This window comes from Aricia agestis, chromosome 14 (assembly GCF_905147365.1).
Source record: "Aricia agestis chromosome 14, ilAriAges1.1, whole genome shotgun sequence".
NCBI classification, from domain to species: Eukaryota; Metazoa; Arthropoda; class Insecta; order Lepidoptera; family Lycaenidae; genus Aricia; species Aricia agestis.
Window position 1 is genome coordinate 707,606 of NC_056419.1, and position 18,734 is coordinate 726,339.

An 18,734-nucleotide genomic window follows, 5' to 3' on the forward strand; every position below is an offset into this window, starting at 1 on the left:
GTTAATGTGTGAAGTTGAGTTACCAGAGATATGAGCGACGTTGTCGTGTGTACTCCAACTCAGCTGTGGCAAATTAAAGTCACCCAATACTATGTAATTATCGGAAGAATTTTAAGTTTATGTAGGTTGATAACTTATTCTTAAAGTCAATTAAACAATCGCATAATGAAGCCGGGTCGGGAGCTATATAAGTAAGAAAAATATGTAAGTTAGTTTGCGAGCCGGTTGCGCTGGCAGGTATACTTACGCAAATAGACTCGTGTGACGTGCCCGGCAGGACAGCTGATGCGCCGCTGTCACTCCACAAGTGGCCGGTCGATGCGTTTAGTTCGCTGCGTACGCACAGCATCACTCCGCCGCCTGATTTCTTACCCGAACGTTCGAGATTCCGGTCACATCGAAATATGTCGTACCTGTTATCGCATAACTCACTATCGAGTACATCGCTCTGTAACCAAGTCTCAGTAAATAATAATATGTCGTAATCCTGGGACAGTACATTATTATATAAATCTAATTATATAAAATATTATATAAATTTAATTGTCAATTAAATTTGGGAAATAGATTAATTAACTGCTACAAAATGCAGAACTCACTACGCAGACTTCTTTAGGCATCAAGCAAGGTCCTTTGTCGTTGCGATTTTCAGTGGGTAAGTCTCCTGTATGTTTTCGTTTTTTAATTTCGTATTTAGATGGAATACAGACATCAAAGCCGCGATGTGTCACCTGTGTGTGCTCATTTGTCATTATTGCCTCCGCCTGATGTCTTCAAAGTTCAAACTAATTAATAATTAATTAAACGATAATTTATTAGGTGCCAAAAACGGTTGATTAAAAATAATTCAGGTAATTTATGAAAATAAGGAAACGAGTACTCTTCTAGAATTAAATTATAGCATTATTATATTCTAGAGTCTAGTGTTTTAAAATTCCTAGTACGGGATCGATGGAAACATGTTAAGGTGGTTTGCGTCTTATCTGCATCGTCGTGAACAATCAGTAGTAATAAATGGACACGAGTCGGTAAAATATATCGCATTATCAGGGGTGCCACAAGGTTCACACCTTGGTCCGATCTTGTTCCTTCTCTTTATCAATGATATAATTACCTGCATACTTCATTGTCATTGTTCCCTCTTTGCAGACGATATGAAAATATCCCTGCAAATAAATTCATTGGCTGACTCGCTAAGGTTACAATCAGACCTTGACAGAATATACATGTGGTGTCTCAAGAACAATATGAAATTGAACGCCTCTAAATGTCAACACATAAGGTTTACTAAGAAAAGAAAGGTTTTTCCTACGACTTACCATATCAACGGGAGTACCATATCTGTTTAATCGACCGTGAGGGACCTAGGCATTCTTATTGACTCAAAATTAAGTTTTATACCACACTATGACTACATGGTAAATAAAGCCGCCAAAACTCTTGGATACATAAAACGAAACTCGCGTGATTTCAAGCGTCCATATACGAAAATTCTTTTATTTAAAAACTTTGTCCGTTGTAATTTGGAGTTCGGAAGCGTTATTTGGAATCCAATGTACAATGCCCATTCACAACGTATAGAATCCATTCAACGCTCCTTTACCAGATATCTTGCCTACATCTCCAATGAGGTTAACCACCGATGCTCGTACTGTCACGACGAAGACGTATGATGGACATGGTATTCCTACGTGATGTAGTTATAGGCCGAATTCCCTGTCAAGATCTTCTTGAAGGCATAGCTATAACAGTCCCTAAGCTGAGTGCACGACGTAAACCTGTAGGAGTATTTAATACCCCGAGGTACAAAACTAACTTGGGACAAAATAGTCCTATAGTGAGACTCCTATAATAAATGGCACAGAATTTTGGATCTAGATATATTTCATGACCAACGCGCGTTGTTTAAAAGGAAAATACTTGAAGTAACCAAAGACTGTATAATTGGTAATAATTTGTGATATTTTATGACATTCTGATATTAATTGTGATTCTTGTTTGTCATTTATTGTTATTTTTTATTTATATAGGTACAATATTAATAGTGACATTTTTTTATCATTTTGTATATTTTAATTTTTTAGTTAATTTTATAGCTGGTATATAGGGACATTTTAGATATTTTTAATTAAGTATAATAATGAATTATTTTATAATATGGCATTCGAGTAGTTAAATTTTATTTTATTTTATTAATTAAGTACATACTTAAATCTTATATGATTATTACTTAAACAAAAACATTTTATTTTATGAATTAATTAATTGATTTTTATTATTAAAGAATATTATTGTACTGACTGTTTACATTGAATTGTGTTAATAATGTTGTGCATATCTGTAATTGACATAAGCGCATAGCCCTAGTCTGAATATTGTAACTGATTGTACTGATTGTGTTTATGTTGTTGATGTGCCTCTGAAATAAATAAAAAAAATAAATAAATAAAATTTGTAATGAATATTGTTTATATTATTATTATGAAGTTTATGAATTGTGTTTCTTTCGTCTTCTTATACTACTAAAACTAATGAACAGTTTAAACGTAATTATGCTTGTGGTAAATTTCAAACTCTGAACTCTACTTTAATTTCTTTTCCTAAAAGAAAAACTAGGATATTTGGGAGTTTTGGGTATTTTGGGCCTGATAGGTAAATGCTAAATAAGAAAAGGTAGTTGTAGATTATTTGGAAACTTGTAGCAGAAATTATTTGATATGATATGGAAAGGAAAAGATTGCGTTTAAATTTACATATTATTATTATTTAAATGTTTATGGGCCAAATCAACTTTTTAACCCCCAATACGTACACACACGAAACCAGCAAACTCAGTGATGGATGTCGGCGGTTGTTTCCCCGAACTGTTTCGTATCATTTTCCAGACATGATAAGGGTCATTGTACCTACATTTAATGTAATTCAAAGAGTTTTTTTTGTTACAATTGCCCGAAAATGGTTTTCAATGTAATTGTTAACGTTGTAAATGATGATTATAATTTGATATCTATATATATATATAAATGGATTTTCAATTGTGTTAGTAACGCTAAAACTCGAAAACGGCTGAACGGACTGGGCTAATTTTAGTCTTAAAATATTCGTAGAAGTCCAGGAAGGTTTTAAACTGACACGAAGTTCACCGGGACAGCTAGTACTTAATATAATATAGTAGATGAGCCAATATTCGTTTATTGCGCATGAACCGTACATTTTTATGGGATAAAAGTATTCTTTGTCATTTTCCGGGATGAAGGTATCTCTATACAAAATTGCAGCAAAATCGGTTCAGCGGTTAAGGCGTGAACAGGAAACAAACAGACAGACACACTTTCGCATTTATAATTAAAAAAAATATATTCTGATGGTTGCATGCAGGTACTCGTTCAGTGCATAGATAATAAACAAGTTTACAAACACGAAACTTTTTTTCCTCATTCGACAATAATCCAAGTGTGTGATGATGATGAACTAGTTGTGAAGAGTCCACACATTTGAATAATGGCCTTCATTATACAGTCAGTTGTCTTTTGTGAGATTTTAATTGCTACGCTACTATACAGATTTAAATATTTCAAAAATCCTAATGTTTTACGAGCGAGCGTAATGCATGTGTTTTGTTCTCAACGATTTTTAGGTGCGCCGTGCGACTGAAGTTGCAAAAATTTTCACGACATAATAGGAACCATTTATCATTTTTGTTATAAATGCGAAAATGTGTCTGTCCGTCTGTTTACTTTTCACACTCAAGCTACGCTTTGGTGTGGACAACCAGGGATACTTCGTCTCGTGGAAAAATCATTTTTGTTTCTTTTTTTACATCAAAATGTAGCGACTTGCGGTGGGATAGAATGCTTTATGTACTATCAGGGTCACGGACAATATTATATTTTTTTTTATTTTACTAGCTGACTCGGCAAACGTTGTTTTGCCTTATAAATTATTTCTAGTATCAATATAAAACTCTGCCTAAATTCTCAAGCCTAACGAATGTACATACAAAATTAGTAAAATACATTAAAATCGGTTGAGCCATTTTGGAGGTGTTCGCGCACAAACACTGTGAATTTTATATATGAGAACGAGCTTTTGCCCGCGGCTTCGCTCGCGTTAACAAGTATTATTATATACAAACTTTCATCCCCTATTTGAACCCCTTGGGGTTGGAATTTATCAAAATCCTTTCTTAGCGGATGCCTACGTCATAACATCTACCTGCATGCCAAATTTCAGTCCGATCCGTCCAGTGATTTGGGCTGTGCGTTGATAGAACACTATGTCAATCAGTCAGTCACCTTTGAGTTTTATATATATAGATTAACGGCCGTTCCCAATATTTGATCTATCTCTGGTTTTGCCCTACTAGAGATAGGAATAGCTCACATTAGACATTAGAGACATATATTTTATGTCAATTATGAGCTATTCCTATCTCTAGTAGGGCAAAACTAGAGATAGATCAAATATTGGGAACGGCCGTAAAATGATAGTAATTATTAGTATAATATAAAATAATTTTTATTACCTAAATAAACTTCTTTTCTGTTGCAGATACAACATGCACACCGCGTGAGGTGAGTTGTGGAGTTATAGATTATTTCAATATTTTATAGCAGTTTTTTTCACGACCTCTACGAATTTTAAATAAATATAGAAAAAGTTTTTGGAAACAAATTGTGAAAAATACATAATTTGTCTTCGAAATATTACTACTGAATGCTGCTTCCAAAAACTCTGTGTATTGAGTAAAAATCTCTATGTATTTAATAACTAGCTGTTTCCCGCGACTTCGTCCGCGTGGACTTCAGTTTATAGCGCGCGATGTCAACAAAATTGGTGTCAAAAGCTTTTATAAAAAAACCCTGGTACCCCTTAAATCAATACAGCTGTGTAGTGTGCACACAATAAGTACTTTATTTTTTATATTAAACTTTATATTTTATGCCAAATTTCAAAGCATATTTAGCCCCCCAATTACACAACTTTACCCATAAACTATTTATCATTGATAGGTTTAGCCCCAATTTCACCAACGTCTGTTAGTGTTAACAGCTTGTTAAAATGTCCTGTATTCTCTTTCATTCATATGAAAAACGAAACAGCTAACGTGATACTAATTCGATCATTAACTTTAACAGTCGTTGGTGAAATTTGGTCTTAAGGTTACGTCACTGCCTGCACAGATAAAGTATTGAGTTATTTAATACCGTAGAATAGATATAACAATCGAAAAAAATCGAGACTTAAATGTAAGATGATACCACCTCTTATAGAAAGACTTTTGAGCAAGCTTCAGCGCGATGTAGAAGACGCACGGCGCCATCTATTATGAATTTTTTGAACAAATTTACGACCCTTACAACCCTTTTTTCCAGTAAAAAAGTAGCCTATGTCCTTTCTCAGGCTTTAGACTATCTGTATACAAAATTTCATTACAATCGGTTCGGTAGTTTTGGCGTTTGGCGTGAAAGCGAGACTGACAGACAGACAGAGATACTTTCGCATTTATAATATTAGTATAGATTATGTGCACACTGCACAGCTGTTTTTGGGTATTTTGATTAATTAAGGGCCGCGCTACACCGGAATGGCAGCGGCGAGGCGAGCACTTTCAGCGCTGCCATTCCGGTGTAGCGCGGCCCTAAGAGGGGTACCACTTACCAGGGTTTTAAAAAGTTTTTAAATTTGACACAAATTTTGTTGACACCGCGCGCTATAAACTAAAGTCCACGCGGACGAAGTCGCGGGCAACAGCTAGTATATATATAATATTATTATAATATTATTAAACATCATATTCTAACGTATTAAAAACTATAAACAAAAACATACTAACTAATAAGTATGATTAGTTCTATGTTACTATTGTAACATACTATTGTAACATACTTTATTAAGTAAAAAATAAAACGCCATCTGTTGAATCGTATTAGAACTAAAATGTTCATTCCATTGATATATTTCTGGATTTTTTATAATATTATACATAAAATATGTTTAAGATTTTTGAAATTTTATTTTAATACACATCCAAGACCCAGGAAAATTGAAAACTTTTTGTTCCGCCTGCGGGACTCGAACCCAGGACCCCCGGGATGAGCGCTGGCCACGCGCAATGCGAATTCATTTTCATCGAAATTTTCATGGAAATAAGATATTTTCCCACATCAAAATGTAGCCTATGTCCTTTCTCAGACTCTAGAATAACTGTATACAAAATTTCATTGCAATCGGTTCAGTAGTTTTGGCGTGAAAGCAAGACAGACAGACAGACAGACAGACAGAGATACTTTCGCATTTATAATATTAGTATGGATTATAATATTATTAAACATCATATTCTAACGTATTAAAAACTATAAACAAAAACATACTAACTAATAAGTATGATTAGTTCTATGTTACAATAAAGTAAAAAATAAAACGCCATCTGTTGAATCGTATTAGAACTAAAATGTTCATTCCATTGATATATTTCTGGATTTTTTATAATATTATACATAAAATATGTTTAAGATTTTTGAAATTTTATTTTAATACACATCCAAGACCCAGGAAAATTGAAAACTTTTTGTTCCGCCTGCGGGACTCGAACCCAGGACCCCTTTCTCAGACTCTAGAATAACTGTATACAAAATTTCATTGCAATCGGTTCAGTAGTTTTGGCGTGAAAGCAAGACAGACAGACAGACAGACAGACAGAGATACTTTCGCATTTATAATATTAGTATGGATTATAATATTATTAAACATCATATTCTAACGTATTAAAAACTATAAACAAAAACATACTAACTAATAAGTATGATTAGTTCTATGTTACAATAAAGTAAAAAATAAAACGCCATCTGTTGAATCGTATTAGAACTAAAATGTTCATTCCATTGATATATTTCTGGATTTTTTATAATATTATACATAAAATATGTTTAAGATTTTTGAAATTTTATTTTAATACACATCCAAGACCCAGGAAAATTGAAAACTTTTTGTTCCGCCTGCGGGACTCGAACCCAGGACCCCCGGGATGAGCGCTGGCCACGCGCAATGCGAATTCATTTTCATCGAAATTTTCATGGAAATAAGATATTTTCCCACATCAAAATGTAGCCTATGTCCTTTCTCAGTCTCTAGAATAACTGTATACAAAATTTCATTGCAATCGGTTCAGTAGTTTTGGCGTGAAAGCAAGACAGACAGACAGACAGACAGACAGACAGACAGAGATACTTTCGCATTTATAATATTAGTATGGATTATAATATTATTAAACATCATATTCTAACGTATTAAAAACTATAAACAAAAACATACTAACTAATAAGTATGATTAGTTCTATGTTACAATAAAGTAAAAAATAAAACGCCATCTGTTGAATCGTATTAGAACTAAAATGTTCATTCCATTGATATATTTCTGGATTTTTTATAATATTATACATAAAATATGTTTAAGATTTTTGAAATTTTATTTTAATACACATCCAAGACCCAGGAAAATTGAAAACTTTTTGTTCCGCCTGCGGGACTCGAACCCAGGACCCCCGGGATGAGCGCTGGCCACGCGCAATGCGAATTCATTTTCATCGAAATTTTCATGGAAATAAGATATTTTCCCACATCAAAATGTAGCCTATGTCCTTTCTCAGACTCTAGAATAACTATATACAAAATTTCATTGCAATCGGTTCAGTAGTTTTGGCGTGAAAGCAAGACAGACAGACAGACAGACAGACAGACAGACAGACAGACAGAGATACTTTCGCATTTATAATATTAGTATGGATAACAGATTTTTTGGAACCAGCTACTAAAAACATAATATTGTTTTCCGACTAACAGCTCGATTGGGTAAACCTGGAAAAACTGTTCGCAATAGCCGAGAGAGTATGAAAGCCGAATTGGATTTCCTACGAAAAGCGGTATTAAGATATTTTTAATGGGAAGAGTTACGCATACAATAACCGAGGGAGTATGGCGGTATCTGCCGCTAACAGCCACTACTGAGCTCCGTGAAAGCCTTACGCAACGGTAATGCTAACTGAAGTGACGTGGGAGAGCCACGCTTCGGCACGAATGGGCCGGCTCGACCGGAGAAATACCACGTCCTCACAGAAAACCGGCGTGAAACAGCGCTTCCGTTGTGTTTCGCCGAGTGAGTGAGTTTACCGGAGGCCCAATCCCTTCCCTTTTCCCTTCCCTACCCTCCCCTATTTCCTTCCGTTCCCTCCCCTATTCCCTTCCGTACCCTCCCCTGTTCCCTTCCCTACCCTCCCCTATTACCCCTTAAAAGGCCGGCAACGCACCTACAGCTCTTCTGATGCTGCGAGTGTCCATGGTCGACGGAAGTTGCTTTCCACCAGGTGACCCGTTTGCTCGTTTGCCCCCTTATTTAATAAAAAAAAAAAGTTAAAGTCAACGGTTTTTCGATCGACGAATATTTTTATAGTTTTAATCCCCTGAACAAAAATATGTAACGTGCTATATGTTCAATAATTAATTAAACCGATATAATAAAGTCTGCGAAAAGTGCTAGTCAGCCACCAAGCATGAACATGACAAAACTATATTTATACGTTAGCGAAGGTGGAATCTAACTGTCTAACTGACACTTCAAAATAAACGAATGTTTTAGAGAGTCTCTTATGAGTGGTAAGTATGTTCAAATCTATGATGTAAATTAACAAGCCTAACTCTTTTACATAGTTTTTACACACCACGTATACCTCTTCATAGGCTGTGTATTTTGTTCTTGTTACAAAAGTTTCTTGACTGACAAAATATCTACACACTAAAACCCCATGATAATATCACCAAAGTATTTAAATTAATGATGCTAAAGCAGTCCGGGAATCATCTCCCTGTATGTATTACAAGCTACTGAAACTCTTTCTCAAGAACTCATAATGAAACCTTCATAAGCAGGTACGGTATATGAAATTACAACTCAACTTAAATTAATGAAAATGCTGAACGCCGGCGCTAGTCTGCTAAAATGTAATAAAGTGCATTTCCTCTCCTTAAGAGGGCGTATAAAGCCAAAAATCAAACATCTTCCTTTTCTTCAAACTTACGATTGTTTTTCATATGCCATGTGAAAAAGAACGACACGGAATCAGCGCCAAATTAGTTTTTCTTAGGGTGGGTTGCACCAACTTACTTTAACTATACTTAACTTTAACTTTAACCATAACAAAATGTCAAATGAACTGTCAAATCCCAAGTAAAAGTCCATAATGGACGCCTTGACGATAACCTTAACCCAAACTACGCCTCTAGGACAACCCACCCTAAGTAACTCGATAAAATATAATATACAACATTTTTAAAATCCGCCAGTAGGTACAGTCCCTCGGTAGTAGAATATTATATTATTATTTATTAAAATATTGAATTAGTTGAATACACCGTTTTAAAAAGAAATGAAATATTAAGTAGTAAAATTTAGATGCATCATTGTAATTTTTTTCTATCGAATTTTTTTTTTGATATTATCGTGTTTTCGCTGTTATAATGTAGTGTAGCAATTCGTAGCAAAATCTTATTATCATGTATAAAAATGAATTATAAGATCATCTACGGTATTTTACTTTAGTCGCCTCCTTAAGTCCTCTCCTTAATCCTTAAGTCTGACACACATTCAGCGTCTTGATCAAGCTGACCCACCCTGAGCGCTGACCTATATAGCGACGGGTAGAAACAAAAGATTATCTATTATTATATAATAACAGCGCAATATTATCGTCATTAACATGACATAATACTTATCTCTTTACTAATAAAAGGATTAGGGAAGGCGCTGTTCATATTTGTAGGTCCCCTTGTTAGAGCTTATAATAATAAGAGAGGGATATTTGTTTGTGTTTAATTTGCCTCTTTAGTGCAGGACGTAACCGAAACTCGTTTATCGCGCGGGAACCGTACATTTTCCCGGGATAAAAAGTACCCTATGTCCTTTCCCGGGACTCAAAGTATCTCCATTGCAAATTTCAGGAAAATCAGCTCAGCCGTATAAGCGTGCAGAAGTGGCAGACATACAGACAGACATATAAACAGACAGTCAGATACACTTTCGCATTTATATTATTAGTAAGGATTCCTGTCCAAAGCGTGCTTCAGATATTATTTCATCCCAAAGTATGGGTTAGCTAAAATAGCATCCAAATTATGGCGTAGAGCCCATGTAACATTTCAGGTTTGTTGGCTTAGCGTTACATAATGTCCAGGGTCCACTTAGATAAATTCGCCGGCTTCTGTTAATGGCGGAAATGAATCAAGCCGGATATCCTGGGAACTTAAACTGTAGACTATCAAATATGACAAATCCATAGAAATTACTAAAAATACATCACCGGTTTTTCAGTGACCACAAGCGAAGACTATTCAGGAGCAGATATGGATCAAGCGGCGATTACCATGGACACCGCGACAATCTTGTCCATCTATCTAAATGTCCGCCATTACGGCTAGTTAGCGGCCATCTTGTGACGTCACGGGGCTATGTCGTCATCGGCGGTCGGCTACACGCCTTTGGAGAGGTGCCAAAACACCAGTGCAGTGTCTTGACTCCATTAGTTATATGGTGTGGTGTGAGAAAAGTTTTAAATATGAGGGGATGCATTAGACACACTTTGTGAATGAGACAGATATGAAAAAGGCAGGACATCGCTTATTTAATTAATGAAGTATCTTCAGTGATGGTGATTTTATTTTTATTCGTCTGCCCACTTTGAGAAAAAATATTTTAGCGCCGCCCTTGTTTCAATTTAAAATGCATCCAGATGAAATAAATCACCTTCCAAGGCTCTACACAACGCCCCTATTTTTTCTGAGTCCCATACCACCCCCTTTTTTATGAAATAAGGCGGCAAACGAGCAAACGGGTAACCTGATGGAAAGCAACTTCCGTCGCCCATGGACACTCGCAGCATCAGAAGAGCTGCAAGTGCGTTGCCGGCCTTTTAAGAGGGAATAGGGTAAAAGGGAAGGGTAGGGAAGGGAAGGGAATAGGGGTGGGTAGGGAAGGGAATTAGGTAGGGGATTGGGCCTCCGGTAAACTCACTCACTCGGCGAAACACAGCGCAAGCGCTGTTTCACGCCGGTTTTCTGTGAGAACGTGGTATTTCTCCGGTCGAGCCGGCCCATTCGTGCCGAAGCATGGCTCTCCCACCTTTAGACCTTCAGCGCTCACAAGAGGGCGTTATCGCCCACTTTGGGAAGGCTGGTTTAGTCGCTAATGCTAGCCTACCTAATTTAGTTTGTAGTGCAGAACTTTTAAATTAATATGTAAAGACAACTCTTATGATATGTTGTCGCTGATCTTAATGTTATTCAAGACAATTTTGTTTTATAAAATAGTTTTTAAGAAATAATTCTTTTTTTTTATCTATGGACGCTTCACACCACGTCAGTCTGGCCCCGTGTTAAGTACCTAAAGGACTTGTGTTATAGGTACCAGACAACGGAAATATATTTAATACTTTTATACTATACATATATTTAAGATTTTTATTATATCATACACATATTTAATACACATCCAGACCCGGGAACATTGAAAACTTTTTTGTTCCGTCGGCGGGATTCGAACCCCGGCTTGAGCTACCAACGCGCTCACCACTGAGCCACAGAGGTCGTCCAAAGTCTTTAGTACAAAGGAGCAAAAATGACTGCCAAAATTTTACATAACACACTCTCCTTCTATTGGCTCGAACTTGACTGGACACACTACCGCTAGATACTTCAATTCTATCAGAGAAGTTGATTCCTAGGCAGATGGCGGACCTAAGTAATTTGGTCGCGTTACGTCAAACCCTTCCGACCGATCACAGCTAACATCGAATTGATATAAGCCGACCAAATGACGTAGGTCCGTCAACTGCCTGAGGAATCAATTTTCTCGATGGTACATTGCATTAACTTATTAAAAATCTTGGTGGATTATGGCTTTGCTCCAACTATCAAATTCTTTACAAAGAAAAACACAAATATTATGTAACATAAACGTGTCCGCACCCCTCGCAAATACGTTTGTCACGCGGGAACCGTACATTTTTCGGGATAAAAAGTATCCTATGTCCTTTTTCGGTCATTAAGAATATCCTTATACTAAATGTCAGCAAAATCGGTTCAGCGGTTTGGACGCGAAGAGGTAACAGACAGAGGCACTTTCACATTTATAATATTAGTATGAATTCTAAAAGCTCAATTCATAAGACGCAAATAGATTCAAGACAGACGAGAATAAAATTACCTTTCAGTTGTATAGCGGCAAATGTGTTTTGAATGTGCGAGGTTCTCATGAATGATACTCATCAGGGCAGATTGTCGAAATCGTGTTAGCGTGAATTAAGTAATTCAAGGAGCAGATATTTTTAAATTATTTATATTTTATTTTCACAGAATAAGGTAGGTATGCATAAAAATCTTGTTTTTAACCCATCATTGTTCCAGACGTCAAATGTCATAGACAAATGACAATTGACAGCTTTTTCTTTTCTTTTTTTTTTTTTTTCTCCCAATGTTAGGCACGTCATGTTATAATAATTTTTATCTTGTAGCTCTTATTTTCTTTATTAATTTATTTAGTATTTAAGTATTTTTAATTTAATATTAAATATGTTCTTAGTTCCTAATGATATTGTCCACACTTTATTATTGTGAGGTCACTCATTGGTCCCAGCAAAAAATCAGTGCAGCAACTTGCTGCTTATGCTGAGCTGGGGTCCATTTTTGTGAGATCACACAATATAATGTAAATTAAGTACTGTACTGTGTCCTGGTTTTCTCGTCCTTTGTAAATGTTGTGTTGTGTGATGTACAAAATAAACTTTTCTTAATTTATGAAACTAGACATTTTTGACGTGGGAGTGCCATGCTTCGGCACGAATGGGCCGGCTCGACCGGACAAATACCACGGGCTCACAGAAAACCGGCGTGAAACAGAGTTTGCGCTGTGTTTCGAGTGAGAGAGCCGAGTGAGTGATTTTACCGGAGGCCCAATCCCCTACCCTTTTCCCTTCCCTACTCTCCCAAATTAGGATAATATGTACTCAATCATTAAAAAAAACAATCTACCCGTTTTATTCATCCAAAGCCTTTCGTAGAAATCCCTGAGATAAAGAAAGGACGCTGATTTCACACTTTCAAAATTCAACCGTCAATCCACTTTCCAGTGGCATTACAGATGCTCAAATTGAACTCTATATTGGCTTTATAAAGCCTAATTTAGTTTGTTTTTGACTAGGCTGCAGTTTGGGTGCGAGAAATACGGCAAAAATTGACCACCTTATTTTGAACTTTATTTTGCGGTAGTAGACTTGAATTTCCTTTGCTTGTTGGGGTGTGTTGAAGACAACTTGGGCGCTGGCCAACGCGTGATATGTGGTGGTCATACTTCACGACTATTTCCCCTTTACACGTTTGTTAGGGGTCGATTACACGCTTCCGATTTGCTAAAAGCCGGCGGCTGCGAGTGAAGTTGATGCATGAAAATAATAGCTTTGGCTGTCCTTTTAAATTAAAGTTCTTTTGGTAGATAAACGACCAGTTTCTGATATTTTAGATAGAAAAGGCTCACGTCGCGGAGAACGACTGAACTAACGACCTCTGTGGCTCAATAGTTAAGAGTGTGGCAGCTCAAGCCGAGGGTCGCGGGTTCGAATGCCGCCGACGGAACAAAAAGTTTTGTAAAAATGCGCAAATGTGTGGTGCAAAGCTGTGAAATGTGTCGACACGAATAATTAATTTTCAATTTCGAACGCCAATATAATACTTTCTTCGCAATACATCCCCTGCAGCCATTTCCATCAGAGCTGTGCTGACCGAGGTGAAGTAAATGAAGCGATTCTATTGGTTCTTTACAAACAAATCTCTCGCTACGCATCTTCGCACATCTGTGGTGGAAACGCAGCCTTAGTCTTGAAATATTCGTTAGAGTCTTGGGAAGGTTCATATTAGGGGGAAGTGATACGAAGTTCACCGGGTCATCTAGTATTCTATATTCAAAAATGCCTCCGTGATCCAGTGGCTTAGAGCATGGCTCTTGACGGAGGTCGTGGGTTCGATTCCCGCGTTGGAAACATGTTATTTCCAAGGTCGGTTAGGACTATGCAGGCTGATCACGTTATTGTCTGACAAGTAAAATGATCCATGCGTCGGATGGGCATGTAAAAAGTCTGTCCTGTACCTGATCTCTCGCCGGTCGTGTCGGCCTTCCATCCCAATCCCCACTGGGTTATGAGTTATGACTTATGAGAGTAAAAGGAGTAGAGAGTGCTCTTGTGTACTGCGCACATACTTGGGCACTATAGAATTACTCCTGCGTAACTGGCCTGGTTTCCATGAAACCGGTCACCGCCACCGAAACCAGTGTGGGAGATAATTTTAATTATTATTATTCTGTATTACAATATTTTTCACAATCCTAATCAAAACGTTTTTCCGATGGTTTTTCTACTGCCTACATACAATGCAATCGCGTAAGTGATATTGCGTGTATGTTTGTTCAGGACCCACTCGCGTGATGAATGGCCTCTCATTCAAATATTATTTTAATGTATTTAGCCGGCCCGTGAAAACACGACTAAATCCCGTTACGTACGAAAATATTTTTGCAGGGGACGAAAATAAGTGTAATTTTTTTGCTTAAATTAAAAAATAATTTAAATAGTTCTCGATTTTCTTTATTGTTAGTTGTAGTATTATTGCTGATTTTTTGCGACCCCGCTTGCTTAATAAATTAATAGGTACAGAATCCCACGGCAACATCTGCATTTAAACTACTATAACGAGCATAAAAAGTAACAAATTTTAAGTTCCATTACTAAGAAAAATAAAATATCTAAGAATATTATGATCGTCGCATCTAGAGGTATAGAAAGACTCTAGTTTTACTCTTGCCTGTATTGAAAGTTTTCTTTGCAATAACTTGAGTAAAGTGCTTTCTCATCTTTACTAGTTTTAAAAATTCACCATTCTTTTATTGTGGATATTCGTTGCAGTAATATTATTACATATATATTTCCTAGAAAAATATCTTTTAGATAACCCGCGTCTGAAAACTCTACCAGTTGACAGTGTAGTGTTAATATTATGAAACGCGTTTTGAACTTATTTTTTACATTATGATTTTTATTATTCGTAGCATTATGACTACCTACATAATAATTAAACATTTTAACTTTACATATAATATAATTTTTGTTTGGTTTGGCAAACTAGCAGAATAATTTCCGTACATGGAGCCAAAACAACGACAATAAGTTGTGTTTGTATTGTTGGTTTGAATTAAAACATCAATTAGAGCTCGAGTGCAAATTCAAATTATTGAGGCCACATTGCTCTGGTGCGTTGCGTTATCGGAATGGAAAAACGTATTGTAAGTCACAGGTGGCGATTCGTAATCTTCTATATATATAAAACTCAAAGGTGACTGACTGACATGGTGATCTATCAACGCACAGCCCAAACCACTGGACGGATCGGGCTAAAATTTGGCATGGAGGTAGGTGATAATATGAAGTAGGCATCCGCTAAGAAAGGATTTTAATCAATTCTACCTCCAAGGGGTTCAAATAGGGGATGAAAGTTTGTATGTAATAATACTGCTTAACGCGAGCGAAGCCGCGGGCAAAAGCTCGTAACTGATAAATGAAAGAACAAGATAGTGATAGCGCAGTGCGTCATTTCCACTTCATCTCTTGTTAGTCGATCCGTCAAACCCCATCCGACGACAATGCATTATAATTGTGGCATATGCTGTCTCTCCGCTTTGGCCCACGATTCGTCTATTCCCCGCGATCTATACGTCGATTCAGCTTACTTACTATAAATGCCTTTGCGTTTGCGGTGACAACCATAGTAATCCATCATAGCCAAAGTGCTAGAAGAGGAATGTAGGCACATGAGCAATTATGTTTGTAAAAAATTTGCGCCGTTGAGGTGAGCCAGCCGTCGCACCGCAACGCAAAAGAGCACCATGGCCACTCCTTTCCACGGATGTGCCACATTTGCTTTCCTCGATAATACAATAACAAATTGACACATTAATCCTAAACGTATTTCATTGTAATGACATTGTTAATGTCATCAAAGTTTGCCAGTCGTAATGAGATTTAATTGGTTCGGGCTATAAATTACTAAAATTACTGTGTTAATAAGAAATAATGAGTAGGTATATTTTCCACGACAAAAATATGTACGTTATATTAGGCAACTTCATAATATTAAATCTCTTATCGACAAGTTAATAAAGCGCATTTATTTTCATTTGAGCTTTACATTTATTTTCACTCGTATTTTAGATTTGTTTGATTCAAATATGTAGAAAAATCTACAGAAAAAAATTCTTATAATCAATGTTTTGATAATCATTCTTAGCTAATACTTGAGTCTTAATCGGAAACGTACCTTTTATTTGACGAAACCAAGTTTATCATAAAATCTTTCTCTAAACGGTTCTCTTCATTTTCTAGGCAAAACCATAGCTCACTTACAAAAGGCTTAAGTGAAAAAACAGTTTCCCTACAAGTTACGAGTCCTCAAGTAAGTACGAGGTACTTACTACTTACTTAATGACTTACTAACTTTCACGGGACCCCTGAAAGCCCCGAGCTGAAGAAGTCGTTATGGTGTTGAGTGAAATCCTTTTACATCATCATTCCGGGAAAACTCTAGGTTTGCCAACAAGAAAGGTTAATTCTTAATAGGGTAACCCTTTTTGGTGTGGATTACTTTTGTTTCTTAACTACCGCTATCCGAGCTAGAGGTGCATCGATGCCTATAATATTGTGTTCCCGTTATAGCAGTAAAATGTCTAAAATGAATAAAAAACAATACCTTTATTATTTAGACATAATATAAGTATATAAGTATATATAAAAATGGATTTTCAATTGTGTTAGTAACGCTAAAACTCGAAAACGGCTGAACGGATTGGGCTAATTTTGGTCTTAAAATATTCGTAGAAGTCCAGGGAAGGTTAGAACCTTCCCTGGACTTCTACGAATACTTTAGAAAGTAACACGAAGTTCACCGGGACAGCTAGTGAAGTATAAACTAACCGTTAAAATTTCAAAGCGGAAGCGTCTTGAAATATTTGTGGAAGTCAAGGAAAGGTTTTTAATAGAAGGAAAGTTTTACGAAGTTCACTGGATCAACTAGTAAATAACATAAATAATGATAATAAAATTCTACGAAACCATTTCAACCATTTTGACGTGGGAGAGCCATGCTTCGGCACGAATGGGCCGGCTCGACCGGAGAAATACCACGTCCTCACAGAAAACCAGCGTGAAACAGCGCTTGCGCTGTGTTTCGCCGAGTGAGTGAGTTTACCGGAGGCCCAATCCCCTACCCTATTACTTTCCCTACCCTCCCTTATTCCGTTCCCTTTCCATCCCTACCTTCCCCTATTACCCTATTCCCTCTTAAAAGGCCGGCAACGCACCTGCAGCTCTTCTGATGCTGCGAGTGTCCATGAGCGATGGAAGTTGCTTTCCATCAGGTGACCCGTTTGCTCGTTTGCCCCTTATTTCATAAAAAAAAAAAAATGCAGTTCATCCAAACGATCCATTACGAATTAGTGACCGCTACTATCTTCACGTGATATTCTTCATCCATTAACGGCGACATTATCTATAAGCGCAGGTTTGCATTATAGTAGCAAGTTCATTGGCTTGGAGCGTGCAGACTGCATCGACCGATGATTCATGTAGTCTGGGGCCCGATTCTTGGTCCTCGAATGCGGCTCGATCGCAGGTTATCACACTTGCACGTAAAGTAGTCTATGTGACTCCCTGGGCTGCGCTTACAGAATACAGCGTCCCAAGGGGATATAATATTGTACTATTTCGGGATAAAACGTAGCACTCGAAAATAATATCGTAAGTTTCCGTAACAACCTACCGAAGTCAGATGACAGACATAGTCAGTAATACTAAAAACGTAACGGTTTGACAAAATTGACTAAAAGTTTAAGTAAAATAGTCTCAAAAGTTTCCCATACATAACATAATTTAAGTACCCATTATTTTTATTATTTAATTAAAAATATATATGGCATTCATCGATTATACCAAAGCTTTTGACAACATTAAACACACTGCCATATTTCAATCCCTTCACAACCAGAACATAGATACTACGTATATAAATATTTTAAAAATAATTTACAATCACAGTTCCGCTAATATAAAATTAAATAACACTGGTCCAGCATTCCGAGTTCTCAAGGGGGTTAAACAAGGAGACCTGCTCTCTTCCAAACTCTTTACAAGTGTCCTCGAAGAGGTATTCCGAAATCTGGCAGATCTTTGGGAGGCGGGAGGTGTTGTGGTCGGAAACAGGAGGCTGACGAACCTTCGGTTTGCCGAAGACATAATCATTTTCGCACCTACAGCGTTGGAGTTGCAAAATATGCTTCAAGACCTAAACAAGGCAAGCCTCGAGGTGGAATTAGCGATGAATCAGTCCAAGACGAAAATAATGACCAATTGCAAGAAAAGTAGGGTTGAGGTAGACGGTAAAGAAATACAATATGTCGACGAGTATATCTACTTGGGCCAGCTAGTCTCTTTTGATAATAGACAGGGTAAGGAAGTCGATCGACGAATAGAAAACGCCTGGAAGAGCTACTGGTCCATGAAGACGCTGATGAAGGGAGATCTACCAATCTCCCTGAAACGTAGACTCGTCGACATGTGTATTCTACCCGTCCTACGGCGCACAGACCT

The 18,734-nt window shown here is 37.0% G+C and overlaps 1 protein-coding gene across 1 annotated transcript in view; it reads left to right on the plus strand.

Annotated features, from left to right (window-relative positions):
• LOC121733963 overlaps nucleotides 1-18,734 on the plus strand; it is a 220,587-nt gene that overhangs the window by 139,635 nt on the left and 62,218 nt on the right. Inside the window, exon 5 of the mRNA XM_042124370.1 lies at nucleotides 4,552-4,574. The gene's annotated coding sequence lies outside the window, so the exon portion shown is untranslated. The remainder of the gene's footprint in view (nucleotides 1-4,551; nucleotides 4,575-18,734) is intronic.